The sequence below is a fragment of the Zalophus californianus genome, chromosome 7, assembly GCF_009762305.2.
Source record: "Zalophus californianus isolate mZalCal1 chromosome 7, mZalCal1.pri.v2, whole genome shotgun sequence".
In the NCBI taxonomy this organism is placed as follows: domain Eukaryota; kingdom Metazoa; phylum Chordata; class Mammalia; order Carnivora; family Otariidae; genus Zalophus; species Zalophus californianus.
The window spans coordinates 133,060,316-133,082,711 of record NC_045601.1 but is presented as its reverse complement, the minus strand read 5'-3'; the positions used below and the strand labels follow the sequence as shown (position 1 = coordinate 133,082,711).

The 22,396-nt window shown below is 37.6% G+C and overlaps 1 protein-coding gene across 1 annotated transcript in view; it reads left to right on the top strand.

Moving 5' to 3' along the window:
• The window catches only part of RANBP9 (RAN binding protein 9), a 91,767-nt gene that overhangs the window by 18,219 nt on the left and 51,152 nt on the right, over positions 1–22,396 (top strand). The window lies entirely within an intron of this gene.

The following is a 22,396-nucleotide window of genomic DNA, read 5'->3' as shown; positions in this document are numbered from 1 at the left end:
CCTGAGCTGAAGGCAGCTGCTTAACCGACTGAGCCACCCAGGCGTCCCCCAACGTCTTTTTAAAGAGTGGACCAGAAAGAGCAGCTATTAGTCACTCTTCATTTGCAGTGATAGGTGCTCATCTGAGAGTTTAATTATACTCAATTTGAAATTTAATTTTTTTTTTTTTTAAGATTTTATTTATTTGAGAGTGAGAGAGAGAGCACAAGCAGGGGGAGCTGCAGGCAGAGGGAGGAGCAGGCTCTCCCTGGGATCATGACGTAAGCCGAAGGCAGACGCTTAACTGACTGAGCCACCCAGGTGCCCTGCAATTTAACTTTTTTTTTTAAACTGTGTTTATCCAGGATTAGAGCAGGTAAATAAATATTTAGGCCCAAGAACTTGGTTTAAGATAAATTGGTCAATGCAGCAAGTTTCCTCATGACATAGCGGGAGTTGAGTATGAATTACCTCTTAATTTATATCTGTGATAGGCATTATTTCTGGGTCTGCCTTGGAAAATTAAAAATATGACTATTCTTAATTGTTATTTGTACCTTATTGCCTAAGAAATAAGGCTTGAAGGAAGTTCTTTTTCAGTGAGTGAAAGAATATATTTTGGGTTTTGCCTTGGATTTTCATTTAAATGAAACTATTTTGTTTATGTTCAGGAAAATAAGCTTATTTATTGGGACACAATAGCCTAAGTTTTATAATTAAGTTAAAAATAAGTTTCTAATGTGTTCCATAACAAAAAGTTAAATCATTTATCACCTTGTCTGCATAACTTTTTTTAGGAAACATATTTAAAGGCTGTATATTTTTGTGTTCTTGTTAATGATTGTTGACCATCAGGATGGATTTCTGAAAACAGTCTGTGTCTCATGAATCTACTTTCAGTGCAGGAATTTTGTTCAAGTTTTAAATTATACATACTAACACAAGCAGTGAAGATAGTTACTTTTAAATGTGAGAGGTGATAAATTTTTTATCTGAATATTTTTAGAGTTATAATTTATTATGAGTATGCTACTTTTAGCTTTTCAAGCAAAATATTGATGCCACTCTGCCAGTGATTCAAGAGAAACCAGCAAGTAATCCAGTCTCTGTGTTCTCTTCCTGAATTCTGCTGCTGATAATAAAGTGCAGTCCTTAAGAGTGTTCCTTCTGTGCTTGCTGACTTGCTGGATTATTTCTTGGGGGAGTGGAAGAGAAATAAAGGCCCTTCTTGGGGCGCCTGGGTGGCTCGGTCATTAAGCGTCTGCCTTCGGCTCAGGTCATGATCCCAGAATCCTGGGGTCGAGCCCCGCATCCGGCTCCCTGCTCCGCGGAGAGCCTGCCTCTCCCTCTCCCTCTGCCTGCCTGTGCTCTCTCTGTCAAATAAATAAATAAAATCTTTAAAAAATAAATAATAAAGGCCCCCTCTTCCCCTTTAGTTTTAAAAGGCTTTCAAAGGTCTTTCCTTCTGGTTTTGATGGGAGATAAGCAGCAAATGGAAACACAGTGAACAAAGGAATGGAAAAAATGAACAAAGGCATCAAGTAAGCAATATATTTATTAACTTAGGAAATATATATCAAACACGTATGATGTGTCAGGCATTGTCACCAGCTGAGTATAAATATGAAATTGTTTTATTCATCTCTGTCTTATCCATTCTTCCCAGTAGAGGACCTGACACTTGGTAGAAACTCAATAAATGCGTCAAGTGAACTAAATGTGGGTCCTTGCCCGCAAGGAATGTCAAATTCATTGGAGGGTACAGTGGGGCAGGGCAAGGAGCAGACTTAAACGAATAACTCTTAAGATTTACTCATCACCTTAAGGATAAGTGAGTATCTGGGAGACGGAGGGGATAGTGATTTAATTTTCAAGGTAGCAGATTTATAAAGGAGGGTAGTATTGATAGTCCTAACAAACTGAGTAAGAATTTGAGAAGCTCTTCTGGGTGAAAATATTCCAGACTGTGATAGTGGTGGAAATAGTCTCAGGGGAGGAGTGGAACTCTGTGGTGTCTTTCGCTGAGGTCTCTGGCTCAGTATTATTGGAGACTTGAGGGATTATCGTGAAGAGTTTCCAGCAGTGAGAGTGGAAATAGAGTCTAGAGAGCATTGATGATAGTTCTAAGATGGAATGCTGTATAGGGAATAGAGAGCCTTCAGTCTTTTTAGTTCGGGCAGTGATAGGATAGCTGTTTTAGAAAGACAGCACTGACTGGGACAGCGGGTAGGGGGCATTGGATATGGTGTATGATGGCAACGTGAAAGATGACTAGAGACAGGAGTTGGGTTATGAGGCTGGTGCCTAGGGATGGACTGTGATAGAAATTTAAAAAAATAATAGAGGAAGAGATGGTGGTTTAATTTGTTGGGTACCTATTATGTGCTAGGAACCTGAGATTTATAAGGACAGATTGGCTGAGACAGGGTCCCTGCCCTCCAGAAGTTCTCAGGTAAGAAGGGACATGGGCATGTGAATAAGTTACCGAATATATATAATGTTTATATATAACAATAGGTATATGAACAAACTGGGGAAGTATGATGAAGTGACCAACTGTATTGGAAGATGGCATGGGAGGCCTCCATAGAAAACTTGCTGATAGTTAGGGAAGAAGAAAGTTAAAGCTGAGGCTCTCACTTCCCTGTCCTTTAGCCCTCATTTACCTTCCTTAGACTAATTTCCTAAAGATCCCCCAGAGATTGTCTGTGAGCAGTTTTTAAAGATGAATAGCTGTTTTAGAAGCTGATTAGTTACTTTTGCCAAGAAATACAGTGAAGGACTTTGGGATTAGACACATGGAGATTCAAATATTGGGTCTGCCTGCACACTGTTTTGTGGGAGAATCGTGTATACATGATTGTGAAGGGACTTCTGATACTAATGGGCATTGTCCTTTGTCTTTAAGGTGCTAGTTTTAAGCAAGGGAATGTGATAATGCTCTGATGGTAGTACAGAAAATAAGAGGTCTGAGACAACATCAAGAGGACCAGTGGGCTATTATGATTTTAAATTGAGGGCTTAATCTGTGTAGAAGAGTTGGTGAGGAACTGTGATAGCTATTTAGGACATGAAAAAAAAAAACTACCTTAATTGGGAGGTGGGAGTGGCGAGGGTGGCTGTGGGTCTCTGGAGACTAAACAAAATAAAAAATACTGGAGGGAAGTGGGACTTTGAAGTTGGAGATGAGGGGAACAATGTTTGAATTGCCCTGGGACATCCAGGTGATTAATAGTAAAGCATTGGGTGTTTGGAGAGAGAGCAGAGGTATAGGTGGATTTTGGAGTCATCAGAATGGGAATTGTTAAAGCCGTAGGGATCGATGTGATCAGTCACCCAAGTATGTAGCGTAATAGACACTTGACACGCCATATTTATTGTTTATATAGGAGGAAAAATACCTGGCTGAAGATTCTAAGCAGGAATGGTCCGGGAGAAGGGAGATTGGAGAGTGTATTGTGTCAGAAGCCAAGAAAGTCAGTAAAAAGAACGGAAGTGTCCACTTGTTTGTCACTTAGGATCCTGTTAATCCTTGTTATAGCAATTACCTTGAAGTTGGGATGGAAGCCAGTGTGGTATGTCGAATACAGAGGTGAAGAATGGGAACGGTGGAGCCAGCGGACCGCACAGCTGTATTGCTCCTGTGGGAAACAATTCTCTATCCTCAGCAAAATAATACACTGCTAATTGAAAAATTCAAAGAGTACAGAAAAATATGAGGAAAATTATAATCTTACATAATTGCTAATAATAATTCAACTTGTTTCCTTCCAGTTTTTATAGATACGCTTTTTTATATTTTAAATGTAATTATTCTTTACTTACTGGTTTTCGCGTTGTTTTATTATTGATATATGTACTTATTACGTATTTCTTGCATAGTTATAAGCATTTTCCTATAAGATTAAAAGCCCAAACATCTTTTTTCTTTTTCGCTGTAACGTATTTTGTCATACCTATATTAAGGCACATCCATAGCTATTTTATTGTTATTTAAATAAACTCCTTTCACAATAACAAATAATTTTTATGCATGAAATCTTTCTCTGTTTCCTTGGGAAAGATTTCTTGAAGTAGAATTATCCTCTCAAAGGAAAAGACGTGCACATTTTTAAGACTTGTGATGCAATGGCCAACTTGCTCTCCAGAAAGATGAGCCCAACTTCCTTCTGGGTGGGAGAAACTTGGTTGTATGAGTCAGTGATGGGGAGTCACTAGTGAGTCCAAAGGAGGATTGAGGAGGTGAATTCCTTTGCCAAGGGAGTGGAGTTGGGGATTTTAAATAAATTAGGAATATGGGCTGCAGTGTGGAATTGACTGGAACATAAATATCTCTACTTCGGGAAGCCTTTCTTGACAACCTTTCTTCCTCCCAGCTAGGTTAGGCTCCTGTTAGCTGTTCTTATGGCCCCTTGTTACTGCCCCTTCCTAGCATTTTGTCATGTTCATTATTTATTTAAGGTCTGTCTTCCCTGTGAGAGTGTAGCTGCACAGACTTTTCACAGCTTAATCTGTGTTGTCCCTCTACATAAGTACTTAGTAAACATTCACTGATCAGAAAAGTAAAAGGATTGAGGAACTATGAAATTTAAAACCCGGAATTTGTTGTGACAGCAGTTCACATAGGTAATACCATTTTTCTCTGTGTACTCAGCTGATGAGGGAGGAAAGCTGAATTGTGTGATTGGTGAAGGCTGGGAACTGAGAGGTAAATTGGAAGAACAGTTGTAAATTGAGGTTACTGGCGAGGGAATATGGAAATGGCCAGTTTTAGTTCAGGCTGGATAATGAAATGAACTCAGTAAGGATCTGATAAACTCAAGACAAAATGGAGAGATGAACTTATTGCTGTCTTGAGTGAGGTTTAAGAAGAGGACTTCTTTTTTTTAATTTTACTTTATTATGTTATGTTAATCACCATACATTACATCATTAGTTTTTGATGTAGTGTTCCATGATTCATTGTTTGTGTATAACACCCCGTGCTCCATTCAATATGTGCCCTCCTTAATACCCATCACCAGGCTAACCGGTCCCCCCACCCCCCTCCCTTCTAGAACCCTGTTTGTTTCTCAGATTCTATAGTCTCTCATGGTTCATCTCCCCCTCTGATTTCCCCCCCTTCATTCTCTTCCTACTATTCTTCTTCTTCTTTTTTTTTTTTTTTAACATATAATGTATTATTTGTTTCAGAGGTACAGGTCTGTGAGTCATCAGTCTTAACACAATTCACAGCGCTTACCATAGCATATACCCTCCCCAGTGTCCATCACCCAGCCACTCCATCCCTCCTAACCCCCCAGGACTCCACAACCCTCAGTTTGTTTCCTGAGATTAAGAATTCCTCATATCACTGAGATCATATGATACATGTCTTTCTCTGATTGACTTATTTCACTTAGCATAATACCCTCCAGTTCCATCCACGTCGTTGCAAATGGCAAGATTTTGGGGTTTTTTTGATGGCTGCATAATATTCCACTGTAAATATGTACCACATCTTCTTTATCCATTCATCTGTCGACAGACATCTTGGCTCTTTCCATAGTTTGGCTATTGTGGACATTGCTGCTATAAAAATTGGGTGCACATAGCCCTTCGGATCACTACATTTGTATCTTTAGGGTAAATACCCCAGTAGTACAATTGCTGGGTCGTAGGGTAGCTCTGTTTTCAACTCTTTGAGGAACCTCCATACTGTTTTCCAGAGTGGCTGCACCAGCTTGCATTCCCACCAACAGTGTAGGAGGGTTCCCCTTTCTCCGCATCCACGCCAACATCTGTCGTTCCTGACTTGTTAATTTTAGCCATTCTGACTGGTGTGAGGTGGTATCTCATTGAGGTTTTGATTTGGATTTCCCTGATGCCAAGCGATGTTGAGCACTTTTTCATGTGTCTGTTGCCTAATTTGGATGTCTTATTTGGAAAAATGTCTGTTCATGTCTTCTGCCCATTTCTTGATTGGATTATTTGTTAAGAGGATTTCTGAGCTGGAATTGCTAGAGATGCCAGTTTGGGTGTAATACCAAAGGACAATTTACGTGAAGCGAAGCACAAGGGATTTTTGGTGTCTCTGGTTTACTAGTGTATTCTCAGTGTGTAGAGCAATGCTGGGCAGAAATCGGTGCTGGAGGAATCTCTCGACTGAGTGGAGGGAGAGGGTGATATAACTTCTTTTGTAGCCCCCCCCAACCCCCCAGCTCTGTGCCTTGTACAGAGTGTGTGTTAGGGAGTTGGTATTGATGGAGTGATTTGAATACTACTTTTACCTGCCTTTTGAAACAACCAAAGATGATGGGAACTGTTTGTGGTGGTGAGCAAAGTGTTATTTAACCAAATACCCGGTGAATATGGGAAAAGTGACCTAGAAATATATCACCATAGTGTTTCTCAAATTATTGAGTTGGTTGTCCTCAGTGTAGTTAATCTCAAATAATCCTTACCCCACCCCCTACTTCCATCAGTTATCTTATACCCAGCAAATGCATGTGGATTTTTTTTTTTTAAGATTTTGTTTATTTGACAGAGAGACACAGCGAGAGAGCGAACACAAGCAGGGGGAGTGAGAGAGGGAGAAGCAGGCTTCCCGTGGAGCAGGGAGCCCGATGCGGGGCTCGATCCCAGGACCCTGGGATCATGACCTGAGCCCAAGGTAGACGCTTAATGACTGAGCCACCCAGGCGCCCCTGCATATGGATTTTTTTAAGAGCCTTTTTTGTAGTTATGAGGTAATGCATTCTTGATGCAAAAGGAGAAGTCAAACAAATCCTGTGAAGCAGAAAAAAGCATAACTATTTTAAAAAGGATCTGCAGTCCTACCACCCATATATACTAAACTGCAGTTGACAGGTTGTGGTATATTCTCCAGGACTTTCTTTTCTCTATTCAAACAAATTTTAATGTCACTCTAAGAAAAAAAAATAGACCTAAGATGCATTTGAATAAAACATATTACTCTCACGTGTGCCACTACCTGTAGTTTTACCTTAGGATGAATTTAATGAAAAATTCAGAGAGAAAATCTCTTTTTAATAATGTCTTGAAAATACCCATAATCTTTCAGTATAACTATAAGGCTGTATAGCTTTGTCATAAGGAGTACGTTACTTGAAGTCATATTTTACTTTTTCAGAACCAGAAAGCCAGTTTGTAACCAGTCTGTGTTTATCTCAGATAAATGGAGTGCTTGCTGTTTGCTGACTGCTGGAATTATTTAGGTGAAATCGAGCATTTCAGAATAAGGAGAAATGGTCTGTAGGTCCTAGACCTTTTGACTCTTTGTTGGTCATCCGGCAATTTGGATAGGTTTTTCAGGAGGAGTGGTCGAAACGTTTACAATGATTACAGAGGAGTAATCGTTCTTGGTTGGAAGCACAGGCTGGTTAAAAGTTGAGCTTCATCCTAGTGTTTCTCTCTTTGTGATTTAGATAATACAGAGTCCTTTTTTTTTTTTCTTTTTAAGATTTACTTATTAGAGAGAGTGAGGGGAGGGGCAGAGGGAGAAAGGGGAGAGAGAGAACCTTTAAGCAGACTCCTGGCTGAGTGTGGAGCCTCATGAGGGGCTCGATCCCAGGACCCTGAGATCATGCCCTGAACCGAAATCAGGAGTTGGCTGCTCAACCAGCTGAGCCTCCCCAGGCGCCCTGACAGTGCAGATTCTAAGCAGTGTTCCTCCCCAACATCTCAGACATACAGAAGAGTTAACACAGTGAACACCCATATACCCACCATTTAGACTGAGTCAGAATTTTGCTGTATTTGCTTTATCACAAACATGTCCATCCATCAACCCATCTTTTTAAATGCATTTCAAAGTAAATTGAAGAGTTTTCAAATCAGTTTTACTTGAATTCTCTAATTTTACTGTTGTATCTCTTTTTTCTTAATCTGAAAATCTTTTGTTCCTAATGTTACATAATTTTTCATTTGTTTTGTATTGGAACTATATGATTTCTTTATAGTTTTGTTTTTTTTTTTTTTTTGCCTTTAGAATATATCCTACTGGGCGCCTGGGGTGGCTCAGTTGGTTAAGCGACTGCCTTCGGCTCAGGTCATGATCCTGGAGTCCTGGGATCGAGTCCCACATCGGGCTTCCTGCTCAGGAGGGAGTCTGCTTCTCCCTCTGACCCTCTTCCCTCTCATGCTCTCTATCTCTCATTCTCTCTCTCTCTCAAATAAATAAATAAAATCTTTAAAAAAAAAAAAATATATCCTACTAGGGATAGATACTCAAAATAATGAGCTTTAAGGTCCCTTGAAGTAATTCTTTTGTGTTTCTGCAACTAACTTGACATATTAGTTTCATTTATTTAAATTTCTTAGGTTTTTAGGGATTTCTTTTTTTCTTTTTTGTTTTCTGTAATTATGTAAAACATTTAAACATTTGCATTGTTCCAAAATTAAAACTGTATAGAAGTTTCATTTTATCCAGGTCATCTTCCCCATTCCTGCAGGTAATTATTTTTATTAGTTCTTGGTTTATCTTTCCTTTATTTCTTCTGAAAATACATTTGACCCTTGAGCAGTATGGGGTACCTGGGGTGTTAAAATCCTCTATGCAGTTGAAAATCGTGTACAGTTTTGGTCCTCTGCTCAATATGAATTGGATTATTATTTTGCCCCCTGTGTTGAGTTGTATAAGTTCCTTATATATTTATTTTGAATATTAACCACTTATCAGATACATCATTTGCAGATAATTTCTAACCACTCAGTAGGTTGCCCTTTTGTTGATTTTTTTCTTTTCTTTTCTTTTTTTTTTTTTTTTACTATGCAAAGGCTTTTTATTTTAGTGTAGTCCCAATAAATTTGTTTTGTTAGTTTCCCTTGTCTGAGGACCTGTCTAGAAAAATGTTGCTAAGGCCAGTGTCAGGGATTCCTGCCTGCGTTTTCTTCTAGGAGTTTTATGGTTTCAGGTCTTGCATTTAGGTCTTTAATCCAGTTTGAGTTTTGGTGTATGGTATTAGAAAGTGATCCACTTTCATTATTTTGCATGTAGCTGTCCAGTTTCCCCAGCACCATTTATTGAAGAGACTATCTTTCCCCCATTCTATATCCTTGCCTCCTCTGTCATAGATTAATTGTCCATAGAAGTGTAGGTTTATTTCTGAACCTTGTGTTCTGTTTCACTGATCTGCGTGTGTAGTTTTTTGCCACCATACTGTTTCGATTACTATCCTTTGTAGTATATTTTGTAATCTGTCTGGGATTATGATACCTCCAGCTTTGTTCTTCTTTCTCAAGATTGCTTTGAGAACTATTCAGGGTCTTTTGTGGTTCCATACAAATTGTAGTATTGTTCTACTTCTGTGAAAAGTGCTGTTGGTGTTTTGATAGGGATTACATTGAATCTGTAGATTGCTTTGGGTAGTATGGACATTTTAACAGTATTAATTCTTCCAGTCCACGAGCCTGACAGTTTTCCATTTGTGTCATCTTTAATTCTTTCATCAGTGTTTTATAGTTTTTCAAGAGTACAGGTCTTTCACTTTCTTGGTTAAGTTTATTCCTAGGTATTTTATTTTTTGATGCAATTGGAATTGGAATTGTTTTCTTATTTCTCTTTCTGTTACTTCGTTATTAGTATATAGAAACACAACCAGGGGCGCCTGGGTGGCTCAGTTGGTTAAGCAACTGCCTTCAGCTCAGGTCATGATCCTGGAGTCCCGGGATCGAGTCCCACATTGGGCTCCCTGCTCGGCGAGGGGCCTGCTTCTCCCTCTAACCCTCCCCGCTCTCATGTACTCTCTCTCTCATTCTCACTCTCTCAAAAAAATAAATAAATCTTTAAAAAAAAAAAAAAACACAACCAATTTCTGTATGTTAATTTTGTATCCGGCAACTTTACCTAATTCATTTATTCTAATAGTTCTTGGTGGAATTTTTAGGGTTTTCTATGTATATATAGTATTACATCATCTGCAAATAGTGACAGTATAACTTCTTTCTTACCAATTTGGGTGTCTTCTGTTTTTTTTCTTTCTGATTGCTTTGACTAGGACTTCTGGGACTATGTTGAATAAAAATGGCTGGAGTGGTCGTCCTTGTCTTATACTGATCTTAGAGGAAAAGTTCTCAGTTGTCACCAATGAATATGATGTTAGTTGTGGGTGTTTGGTTTTTTTGTGTGTGTTTTGTTTCTTGTTAAGACTTTATTTATTTCAGATAGAATAAGAGAGAGCGCACAAGCAGGAAGGAGGGGAGAGGGAGAGGGAGAGGGAGAAGCAGCCCAATGCCGGGCTCGATCCCAGGACTGGGAGATCATGACCTAAGCCGAAGGCAGAGGCTCAACCGACTTAGCCATCCAGGCGCCCCAGTTGTGGGTTTTCATATATGGTCTTTATATGTTGAGTTATGTTCCCTCTAAACCCACTTTTTTGAGAGTTTTTATCATAAATGGATGTTGAATTACGTCAAGTGCCTTTTCTGCTTCTATTGAGATGATCATATGATTTGTATCCTTTCCCTTGTTAATGTGGTGTATCATACGGATTGATTTGTGTATACTGAGCCATCTTTGTTGCATCCCTGGAATAAATCCCACTTGATCATGGTGAATGATCCTTTAATGTTGTTGAATGTGGTTTGCTAATATTTTGTTGAGGAAATTTGCATATATGTTCATCAGGGATATTGGCCTGTAGTTCTCTTTTTTTGTAGTGCCTTTTCTGATTTTGATATTGACCTTGTAGAACGTGTTTAGAAGCTTACCTTCCTCTTCTGTTTTTTTGGAATAGTTTGAGCAAAATAGGCATTAACTTTAAATGTTTTGAATTTACCTGTGAATCCGTCTGGTCTTGGACTTTGGGTTGTTGAATGTTTTTTGTTGTTTTTTTTTTTTAAAGATTTTATTTATTTATTTGACAGAGACAGAGATAGCAAGAGCAGGAACACAAGCAGCGGGAGTGGGAGAGGGAGGGCAGGCTTCCCGCCAAGGAGGGAGCCTGATGTGGGACTCGATCCCAGGACCCTGGGATCATGACCTGAGCCGAAGGCAGATGCTTAACGACTGAGCCACCCAGGCGCCCGTTGAAGGTTTTTTGATTACTGATTCAGTTTTGTTACCAGTAATCAGTCTGTTCACAGTTTCTGTTTCTTCCTGATTCAGTTTTTGGAAGATTGTATGTTTCTAGGAATTTATCCATTTTTTCCTCAGTTGTCCAATTTATTGGCATATTTTTTTTTGCAGTATTTTTTTTTTAAGATTTTTATTTATTTATTTAGAGAGAGCGCATGCACAAGTGTGGGGAGAGGGAGAGACGGTTTATCAATTCTGTTTTTCCTTTCAGAGAACCAGCTCTTGGTTTCTTTGATTTTTTTCTATAGATTTTTGGTCTCTATTTCATTTATTTCTGCTCTTCTGATCTTTCTTATTTCCTTCCTTTTACTAACTTTGGGCTTTGTTCTTTTTCTAGTTCCTTTGGATGTATAGGGTTAGATTATTTGAGATTCTTTTGGTTTCTTAAGGTAGGCCAATATCCCTATAAATTTCCCTCTTTTAATTGCTTTTGCCATGTCCCGGAGATTTTGGTCTTTTGTGTTTCCATTTTCATTTCATGTGTCTATGTACTTTTGGTTTCTTCTTTGATTTCTTTATTGACCCATTGGTTGTTTAGTAGCATGCTAACATGTACCACCATACTGTTGGTGTTAGTCTCCATGTGTTTGTGTATTTTCCAGTGTTTTTCTTGTGATTGATTTCTAGTTTCATACTGCTGTGGTCAGAAAAGATCCATGATAAGATTTTAGTATTCTTAAATTTACTGAGACTCTTTTTGTGGCCTACCATGTGATCTCTCCTGGAGAATGTTCCATGTGCACTTGAAAAGAATGTGTATTCTGTTGTTTTTGGATGGAATGTTTTATATATATTTAAGTCCATCTGGTCAGTGTGTCATTCACATTGATTTTCCATCTGGGTGATCTATCTATTGGTGTAAGTCGGTTGTTAAAGTCCCCTTCTATTGTTTTACTGTCCATTTCTCCCTTTATATCTGTTAACATTTGCTATATATTTAGGTGTTCCAGTGTTGGATGCATAGATATTTACGATTGTTACATCCTCTTGTTGGGTTGATACCTTTTTTATTATGTAGTACCTGTTTGTCTCTTGTTTCAGTCTTTGTTTTAAAGTCTATTTTGTCTGATAGAAGTATTGCTACCCCTGTTTTTTGTGTATAACTTTTGACTCCCCAGAAACTTAACTACTGATAGCCTACTGTTGGCCAGATTTGTTACCGATAACATAAACAGCTGATTAACACATATTTTATATCTGTGTTATATGTTGTATTCTTACAGTAAAGTAAGCTAGAGAAAAGGAAATGTTATTAAGAAATTCATAAGGAAGAGAAAATACATTGCCAGTACTGTATTATAAAAAATCCATGTCTAAGTGGACCATGCAGTTCAAACCCATGTTGTTCAAGGTCAGCTGTATAACCAAATATGCTTTAGAAAACTCTGAACAGATAGCACAAATGTATGATGACAGTAGCTTCTTCTAGATAGGGGGCGTGGTTAGCTGGAGATAGGAGTGAAAGGAAACTTGAAACATTTTTGTCACTTTTGAATTTTGTTTTTTTTATGATGTGGTCTATTTTCATTGCTCTCTTTTGGGGGAAAGGTTAGTGTAGTTTTACATTTAGAAAGTTACTTTTATACTAACACTTATAGTGCCCTCCTTTTAAGATAATCTCTTTTGTGAGCCATAATGAGATCAGCTAGTAACCTCTTCATTTCCCCTCTCTTCTCTAGTATCCTGGGGCGGGGGCAGCATTTAAAAATCTCTTACTGATACACCTGCAGTAAAATCCACTTTTTGGGAAGGGGATATATAGTTCTGTGAGTTTTGACAAATGCTTACATGTAGTCAAGAACAGAACTGTTGCCTCACCTCCCCAAATTCCCTCATAACTGCTCCCTTTATAATCAGATCCCCCTCCCACTCCTAACTCCTGGCAACCACTGATGTGTTCTCTATTCCTGTATTTTTTTTTTTGAAACCAGAATGCATAAATGTAACCCTCTGAGCAAGGCTTTCTTTTCAGTCAGCATGGTGCATTTGAGATTCATGTGGATAGTCCAGTGTATCAGTTCATTCTTTTTTTGGTAAACTCTCCCCCATTTTGTTATTCTATTATGTCTACATGTTGTAAAAAGCACATAGTATTTGCATACACAACTCTGTTACCTCATCATTTAGTGTTAGTTACAAATGCAGTATGTTTAATACTCTGTACCAGGCCTTAGGCCAAAGCTTCTCTTAGGGTTTTATTTGGTCATTCTTTTTTTTTTTTTTTTTTTGGTCTTTTTTGGTCACCTGAAGATCATTCTTTACTAGAGAACTTTACTGTTCCAAGAGCTCGTGGGAACAATATTATTTAAGTCCTTTCTGGTTAACTGTTTGTGACCAATATATCCATTTTATTTGAAGGTTTGACTGGATATAAAATCCCTGGCATATATTTTTTTGAGCTCCATAGACTTGGAAGTGAAGTAAATTCATTGTTAAAGTCTTACGCCATCTCTTTTTCCTTGTAAGAAAATTGGTCTTGGGGCACCTGGGTGGCTCAGTTGGTTAAGCATCTGACTCTTGCTCTCAGCTCAGATCTTCATCTCAGGGTTGTGTGTTCAAGCCCCACATTGGGCTCCATGCTGGGTATGGAGCCTACCTTACAAAAAAAAAAAAAAATTGGTTTTTCACTTGGATGGCCAGAAGATTTTTCTTTAAAGAGCTGGTACTGAATATATCTTGGTGTTAACTTCTGTGTATGGCCTTAAATGATAATTTCAGGTCTTCTTTTATTTCAGAAAGTTTTCTTGTATGATAATTTTCAGTATTCTGTTCCATTACATAGGTTTTTTTGGGGGGGACTCTAATTACGTCATATGTTGGATCTTCTTTGCCTAACTTCTGTATCATTTGTTCACAAAACCTTTTACTTTTCTTCTTTGTTTACTTAGAAAATTTTCTCTGTTCCATCTTTTTCTATGGGGACTGTTCACTCTTATGTTCTGTTTTGTCTTCACTTCTGATACAATTTTTTTCTTCTAGTTCTTATATGATGCAAGTAAAAACACTATTATTCTACTTTATCTGTATTATAAATTGGAGACTTCCTGTTAAAAAGTCTTGAAGAGGGGCACCTGAGTGGTTCAGTTGGTTAAACATCTGCCTTCAGCTCAGGTCATGATCCCAGGGTCCTGGGATCAAGTCCCTCATTGGGTTCCCTCTGCCCCTCCCTCTCTGCTCCTGCTCTCGCTTTCTGTCTCAAATAAATAAAATCTTTAAAAAGTCTTAAAGATCCAATGTAAATTTTAAGTTCTAACACTTGTGAAGAGAAAGGTTATTGCTGAAAAATCAATAAATTATACCACAGTCTGCATAGTTCTCTAGGTACATCTTAACTTGGTATGATGGATAGTACCTGTAAAGTTTATAAAATTGAAATGTGAAGCAATTTCTTTTTTTCCTTTTTTTAAATTTTATTTTTAAGCAATCTCCACACCCAACATGGCCTCAAACTCAGAACCCCAAGATCAAAAGTTGCATGTTTTACCAACTGTGAGCCAGCCAGTTGCCCCAGAAATGTGAAGCAATTTCTTATTAACTTATTTTTATGATTTGGAATTGCTGCTGTTTATTGTTCATCAGTTTTTCAGGGACATGCTGAAAAGTAGGAATTTTTAAGTATGGAGTACAATATAAAGAATTGATTTTGTTAGCCAGATATTTCACTTTATTAATACAGTCATAATTTAGTGCCTGTGAGGTGAAAGGATTTCTTTTATACATAAAATGTGATAAATTATTTTCTTTTATGTTTAACACTGTAACAGGCTACTTTAAAAAGTCAGGAAACCAAGTTATGTTTATTTGTTGTTGTAATTAACTACAAATGTGATGCCTTGACAAAGAGTTATTGGAGGAACTCTCAAACTAGTATTCCGCTTTCATGGATCTTCAAGTTTTATTGTCTTAATTATTATTTAAAAGGCGGGATAAATGAATAGGTACTTGAAGACTGTTTTCGTAAGCATAGCCACTCCTTAATTTAAGGTACTGTTTATTTTTTATTTATTTATTTTTAAAAAGATTTTGTTTATTAGAGAAAGCTTGAGTGGGGGGTGGGTGGTAGGGGCAGAGGGAGAAGCAGACTCCCCGCTGAGCAGGGAGCCTGATGTGGGGCTCCATCCCAGGACCCTGGGATCCTGACCTGAGCCGGAGGCAGATGCTCAAACAACTGAGCCACCCAGGCGCCCCCGTACTGTTTATTTTTATAGCTCTTTTAGAGGTAGTGGGAGAAATACGCATCTCAAAGGTTGATGTATATTATTGTGGACTTCCCAGAGGCAAGTAGTAGAGCCTGTTTTGTTTTCCAGGATCCTTCTGCTTTAGGAGGAATGGGGGAAGGGTGGTACTGTACAAAGAGAAAGATGTAGCTGCTTTGCTGTCAGTGGAGGATTGGAACTGGAACAAAATTTTGCATCACAGATAAGAAATCAAAATGCTCTAGGTTTGAATAGTAGTATTGTGGATAATTACTTCCATTTTCCTTTACTTCACTTCTAAATTTCTTACCTTAATTCTCTTAGCTCAGATAGTCATCTAGTGATTATTACTTAATTTGTAATATTTTAGATACTCATGTTCTTGAATCACTTTTGTATGGTAATAGTGGCTGTTCTAGGAATGTACATGTTGGATGTGGTACGGTGAGGTTGTTAGAACTGCAGGAGGTAACAAGAATAAGGCTTGGAAGGACATTTATTATACTCACAGGTCCTAAGGGGGGAGGCTCCACCGGCCATGAAGGGCCCCAGGGGAAGCGTACCGAGTTTTGGTCAGGCAGCAGAAGACAGGAGTAAGGGAAAGGCCTAGGTCAGAGCCTTTCTTGGGGTTCCCAAGGGAAGAGCAAAGCAGGGCCAGACTGAACAGTTTAGGAGGAGCCAGTTTGAAGGAATTGGGCAGGCTTTGGGCTACTGTGGTGGTCTCTGACTCTGGGATGATCTCGGTCAGAGGAAACGCTGGCGTTGATAGTGTGTGTGAGAGTGAGGTAAGCGCCTGCCAGGGCTGTGGACTCGGGATTGGCTGGTGTGTATGCGAGAGATGCTCCAGGCCAGGTCCTTGGCCAGCAAACTTAAGATGTTCGGGACATTATATGAAATACAGACAGTAAAAAGCATGACTAGTTTAATGGTCAAGTGAAGTTCCATGTGTTTCTTTTCTCATAATTTCTGATGTGTTCATAATCTTTTAGAACCTTAGCTCTCTAGACAGTTGTTGTCTTTTTGTTTGCTTTTTTGGTAAGTTCTTAACTGACTTGATTAGTGATTGTTTTTTAAACCCTGAAATACGCATCTTTTAAAAACCTGATTGAAGTATTTTCACAAGAACATCTGCAGCTTTTGATGAAATGTTTTTGGTTTAATTTTATAGCACTACTATATGAATCAACAATTGGGTGTCTATCTGCAGTTTACTTTTAATGGTTGAAAATAGTGACTTTTTTTTTCACATAAAGAAGTGGATATATGCCCATATCTTTTACACAGGCTTAAGATTGGTAGTTTGTGGGGGGCGCCTGGGTGGCTCAGTGGGTTAAGCGTCTGCCTTTAGCTCAGGTCACGAGCCCCACGTTGGGCTCCCTGCTCAGTGGGGAGCCTGCTTCTCCCTCTACCTCTGTTCCTCCCCCCGCTTGTATTCTCTCTCACTCTTTCAAATAAATAAAATCTTAAAAAAAAAAAAGATCCGGAGCTTGTGGGTTGCAGATAAGTGTCGTAAATTTCTATATACAGAAATAGATATACGTATACCAATGTATCTTGAAGCAGTAATTCTCTTTTGGTGCTCTTAATTTAAGAGTCTTATTATATTCATTATGCGATCTGACAGAAATAAGACATTCACTTCAAAAGGTGTTAAGTAATTTTCAAGTCTTGTAAGACAAAAGGATCCTTCTCGTACCTAGAGTAACAAGAAGAAACTACTCAGAATTTGAAATTTTAAAATTAGGCACCAAACAAGGAACTTGTTTGGTTACCATTATATCCACTAGATAGTGCTTACTGAACAGCTAACATTTAGTGTAATATGAAATTTTCTTTATTTCTGAAATTCATGAACACTTTTGTTAAGTCACATTGATAAAATTGCTTCTGAGTTTCAAATAAGGCATTGGTTAAATGAATTATTGTAATTAAGATTAAATCTTAAGATTAAATTAAAAGCTAACTGTAATCCTATATGACACAAATGTCGAGTTCACCAGTCTTTTTGAAGCTGCCAAAAGTTGAATTATTTCACTCAAAAGGGTCATATTTGCCCTTTTGAAAAACATCGTCACTTTACATTTCTAGGAAAAGTACACACTGTTTCCTAACATGCTTTCCTCCTCTATTATTGTCTGATATCTACGTTTTATTACATTTTTTTTTTATAGCAGCATTGATAATAACCACAAAACTGTGTTTTGTTTGAGGCACTGGGGATTCTCGCAGGGCCTGCTGAAGTTTGCTGGCTTCTCTGTTGCGGGGCCGTCTCTTCCTCTAGCTGCTGCTTAGAGGGCCTTCTTGAGATGGGGACACGAGTGCTCCCCATTTTAATATATGCATATAAAGTGATCTATTACTTTCCTTTATTGTTACACATATAGGTTAGCCTTGGCTTTTTTTTTTTTTAAGATTTTATTTATTTATTTGTCAGAGAGAGAGAGAAAGAGCACAAGAAGGGGGAGCAGAGGGAGAGGGAGAAGCAGGCTCCCCCCCATGTGGGACAGCCTTGCCTTTTAAATAATATAAACTGCCCTGCATTTTAAGTAATGTACAGTAAAATTTACTTTTTGTTTGTACAGTTCTGTGAGTTTTGACAAAGGCAGAGTCCTGCAGCCACTACCACCATCATGATATAAAACAATTTCATCACTCCCCATACTTCCCTACCAGGGAATGACCAGTAATCTTCTCTACACTGGTAACTCCTGAGAGCCACTGACCCATTCTCGTCCCTCAGTGGTTTTCTTTTTTAGAAATGGCATATATGAATGGAATTGTATCATATGTAATCTTTGAGACTGACTTCTTTCTTTTAGGATATTACATTTGATATTAATTCACATTGATGCTTGTACCAGTAGCTTGTTGCTTTTTATTACTGAGTTAGTATTCCATTGTCAGGCTGTACTACAGTTTATTCATCCCTTCACCAGTTGAAGGACTCTGTGTTGTTGATATGTCATTAAGAGTGCAGCTGCCGTAAGTATTTGCCAACAGGTTTTTGTGTGAACATTTTTTTCACAATATTTTTAAGCATACTATATATTAAGGATAATTCTTTATTATGTATGTTGGAATATTTCTCCTAACTTGTTTGCCCTTTGTATTTATTTATGGTGTTTTTCCCCCTAAATAGTGGGCTTTGGTTTTTAGGACAGTTTTAGATTTACAGAAAAATTAAGCAGATAGTACAGAAAATTACTATATACCCCTCCCTCCCCCAGTTTCTCCTATTAACATCTTGCATTAATATACATTTATTATAATTGATAAACCAATACTGATGTTATTATTAGCTAAGATTCTTAGATTACATTAGGGTTTACTCTTTGTATTGTACGGTTCTGTGGGGTTTGGCAAATGCATAGTATCATCTGTCCACCATTGCAGTGTCGTACAGAATAGTTTTGTTGCCCTAAAAATCCCCTCTAGTTCCATCTATTCGTCCTTCCCCCTTCTACCCTCCATCTCCACACTCCTGGCAACCACTGATCTTTTTTCTGTCTCTGTAATTTTACCTTTTCTCGAAGGTTATAATTGGAATCATATGGTATGTAGCCTTTTCAAACTGACCTCTTTGCACTTAGCAATATGCATTTAAGATATTCTTCCATGTCTTTTCATGGCTTGATAGATTTTTCTTTGTATCACTGAATAACAATACTCCATTGTACAGATGTATTACAGTTTTTATCCATGCACCTATCAAGAGACATCTTGGTTACTGCCAGTTTTTAACAGTTATGAACAATAACTGTTATATACATGCACGTGCAAGTTTTGTCTGGACATAAGGTTTCAGCTCATTTGGGTAAATACCTAGGAGTGTGATTGCTGGAACAGAAGGTGGTCTGTCTTGGTGAATGCTTTTGTGAGTTTGAGAAGAATGTGTATTCTCCTGTTACTGGCACAGAATAGAAGTATTCTCTAAATGTCAATGAAATCCAGTTGATGGATGGTGCTTTTGAGTTTGACTACATCCTTCCTTATTTTCTGCCTTGTGTGTCTGCCAGTTAATAATGCAAATTTGTTGATGTCTCCAGTTATAATAGTGGATTTGACTGTTTTTTCCTTGCAGTTCCATCAGTTTTTGCCTCACAGCTTTTGACACTCTGTTATAAGGTGAATGAACATAATAAGGATTATTATGTCTTCTTTGAGAATTGATTCTTTATCATTATGAAATGCTTCTCTTTAATTCTGGTAATTTTTCTTGTTAAATCTGCTTTGAAATTTATATGGCTTTCTTTCGATAAGTATTAATTAGCATGGTATACCTTTCTCCATCCCTTTACTTTTAATCTGTGTCTTATTCATTTATTTATTTATATTTATTTTATTAACATATAATATATTATTTGTTTCAGGGATCTGTGTCTTTATATTTAAAGTGAGTTTCTTGTAGATGACATATACTTAGGCCTTGTGTTCTTATCCAGTCTGTCGGTTTCTTTTAATTGGTAAATTAGACGTTTCACATTGAAAGTGACTATTGTTGTAACTGGGTTAATGTCAGCATTATTGGTAATTGCTTTCTGTTCATCGCATTTGTTCCTTGTTGCTTTATTTTTTTAAATCTGTTTTCTTCCTTCTCTGGTTTTAATTGAACATTTTTTAATGATTGCATTTTCTCTCTTGTTTTAAGATACCAGTTATACTTCTTTTTAAAATTTTATTGGTAGTTGCCCTAGAGTTTGCAGTAGACATTTTTAATGCATCCAAGTCCCTTTTCAAATAACACTTTACCATTTTACAGGTAGTGCAGCAGGTGCTTTATAACAGATTATAATCAGTTCTTCCCTCCTTCTCATGTACTGTTGCTCTCATTTCCTAATTCATTGTTACTGTTATTATTTTCAACAGTTAAGATCAGTTCAGACCAAGAAGAATAAAAGATCTTATTTTATCATTTATTCCCTGTCTTTTCCTTTATGTAGGTCTCAGCTTCTTATCTATGCTTTTTCCTTCTCTCTGAAGAACTCTTAATATTTCTTTATTTGTCTTTAACTTTTGGAGGATAATTTTGCTGGATACTGAATTCTAGATTAGTTTCTTCTTTCAACACTCAGATGTTTCACTCCAGTGTCACCTTGCTTGCATGGTTTCTGGGAGGAAGTCTGATGTAATTCTTAATTCTCTTCCTTAAAGGTAAGTGTTTCGTTTTGTCCTTTAGTTTGTTTCACGATTTTCTTTTTGACTTTCTGAAATTTGAATATAACCCTAGATGTTGATGTTTTGGAATTTATCCTATTTAAAACGTGTTCTCTGAGCTTTCTGAAATTTTGGTTTCATGCCTGTTGCTAATTTTGGAAAAATTTCCAGCCAATATTACTTAAAATACCCAAGTTTCTTTCTTCTTACGGGATGCCCATTATGTGTATGTTTTACCTCTCCTAATTGTCCTGCAGTTCTTCTATGTTCTGTTCTGATTTTTTTTCATTCCTTTTTTTCTCTTGGCATTTCAGTTTGGGAGGTTTTTATTAAAACCTTCAGGCTCACTGATTGCTTCTCCAGTTGTGTTTAGTCTAATGATGAAATCATTAAGAGCATTTTTGTGGTAGTGTTTTTAAATTCTGGCATTTAAAAAAACTATTTTTCATAGCTTAGTATATTAATTAATAAGTTATCTTGAATTCTGGTTTGATTCCAAAATCTCTCTCTTATCTGATTTTGGTTATGATGCTTGATTTGTTTCTTCAGAATGTACTTTTCTTTTTAGCAGTCAGTGTAATTTTTTGTTGAAAATGTTATGTGATTTATTGGGTAATAGGAACTTAGGTAAATAGATCTTTAGTGTGAAGTTTTAGAATCTGGCTAGGAGTCAAGTTGTGTTTAATGTTTGCTTGGTGTGTATATTGTTTGATGGTGTCAGGGGCTTCATTTTTCTCAGGTTTCCTTGTTTTTGTTTTCACTATTATTTGGGGTTTCCCTAGAAACTCCTAAAATAGAGTCTGTGTCTTGTACCTCTCTAAGTTGTAATCTACTGTTGTTATACTATTATACTAGAACTTTGCTGATGTGATAAGGTACCAGGGAAAGGAAGTGTTCTATAATTTTATGATTAAATCTCAGTTGTTATAGTGCAGTGAAGTTCCTTTCCTGTGAACTACAGAAGAACTTAGTCTTCCCTCCTTTCCCCTCTTTAGTCATGAAGGCTAACTAGAACTGGAGTTGTCTAAATGCCCTTTTTCTAATTCCAAAAAGGTTCTGATAAAGTACTTTCCCTTGAAGGCAGGTGTGTGTTAAAGAGGACACATTGTGGTTCAGTTAAGCTGAGCATCCAACCCTTTGATTTCAGCTCAGGTGGTGATCTCAGGCTTGTGAGATTGAGCCCTGCATGGGGCTGGGCGTGGAGCCTGCTTGGGATTCTCTCTCTCCCTCAGCTCTTCCCTCTCCGCTCCCACCTTTGTCTGTCTGTCTGTCTCTCTCTCTCTCTCTCTCTCTCTCTCTCTCAAAAATAAATAAATAAAAGGAGGACACATTGCTCTGACCATATCTCAGAATGGTTACTTTTCCTCTTCCCATGCCAAAAACTGGAAGAAATCTTCCTCCTGGATGATAATCTGGCAGAACTACTAAAGGTAAAACTCATGAATATATGTGGAGGCTTAAGACTGGGCCTTCAGGAGTGTTAAAGCTTCAAGCTAGTTTATACTCTGCCTTCAGGAATTCATCGTTATTTTTTATGAGGTATTCTTACCAGTTACTTTTCTTCTTCAGAGGCTCCTGCTCATGGTAAGCTCTGTAGCTTTTTTATTTGTTCAGCTTTTTTTTTTCTTGTTGTGGGGAAGGAATGACAGATTCCAAGCTCTTTAACATACTGGAGCTGAAAACGAAAGACCTCTTGTTTATGCTGTAATGAGAGTTTTACTGAGACATAGTTCAGAATCATAAAAATGTATCCTTAAAAGCATACAATTAGGTAGTTTTTAGTATGTTCACAGAATTGTGCAATCCTTACCACTATTTAATTTTAGAATTGATAACACCACCTGAAGAAGAAATCCTGTACCCATTAGCAATCGCTTCTCCCAGTCCTAGGCAATCACTTACCTGTTTTGTTTCTATGGATTTGCCTACACTGGGCATTTTATAGAAGTGGAATCATACAACATGTATCCTTTGTTTTGTTTCCAGCTTA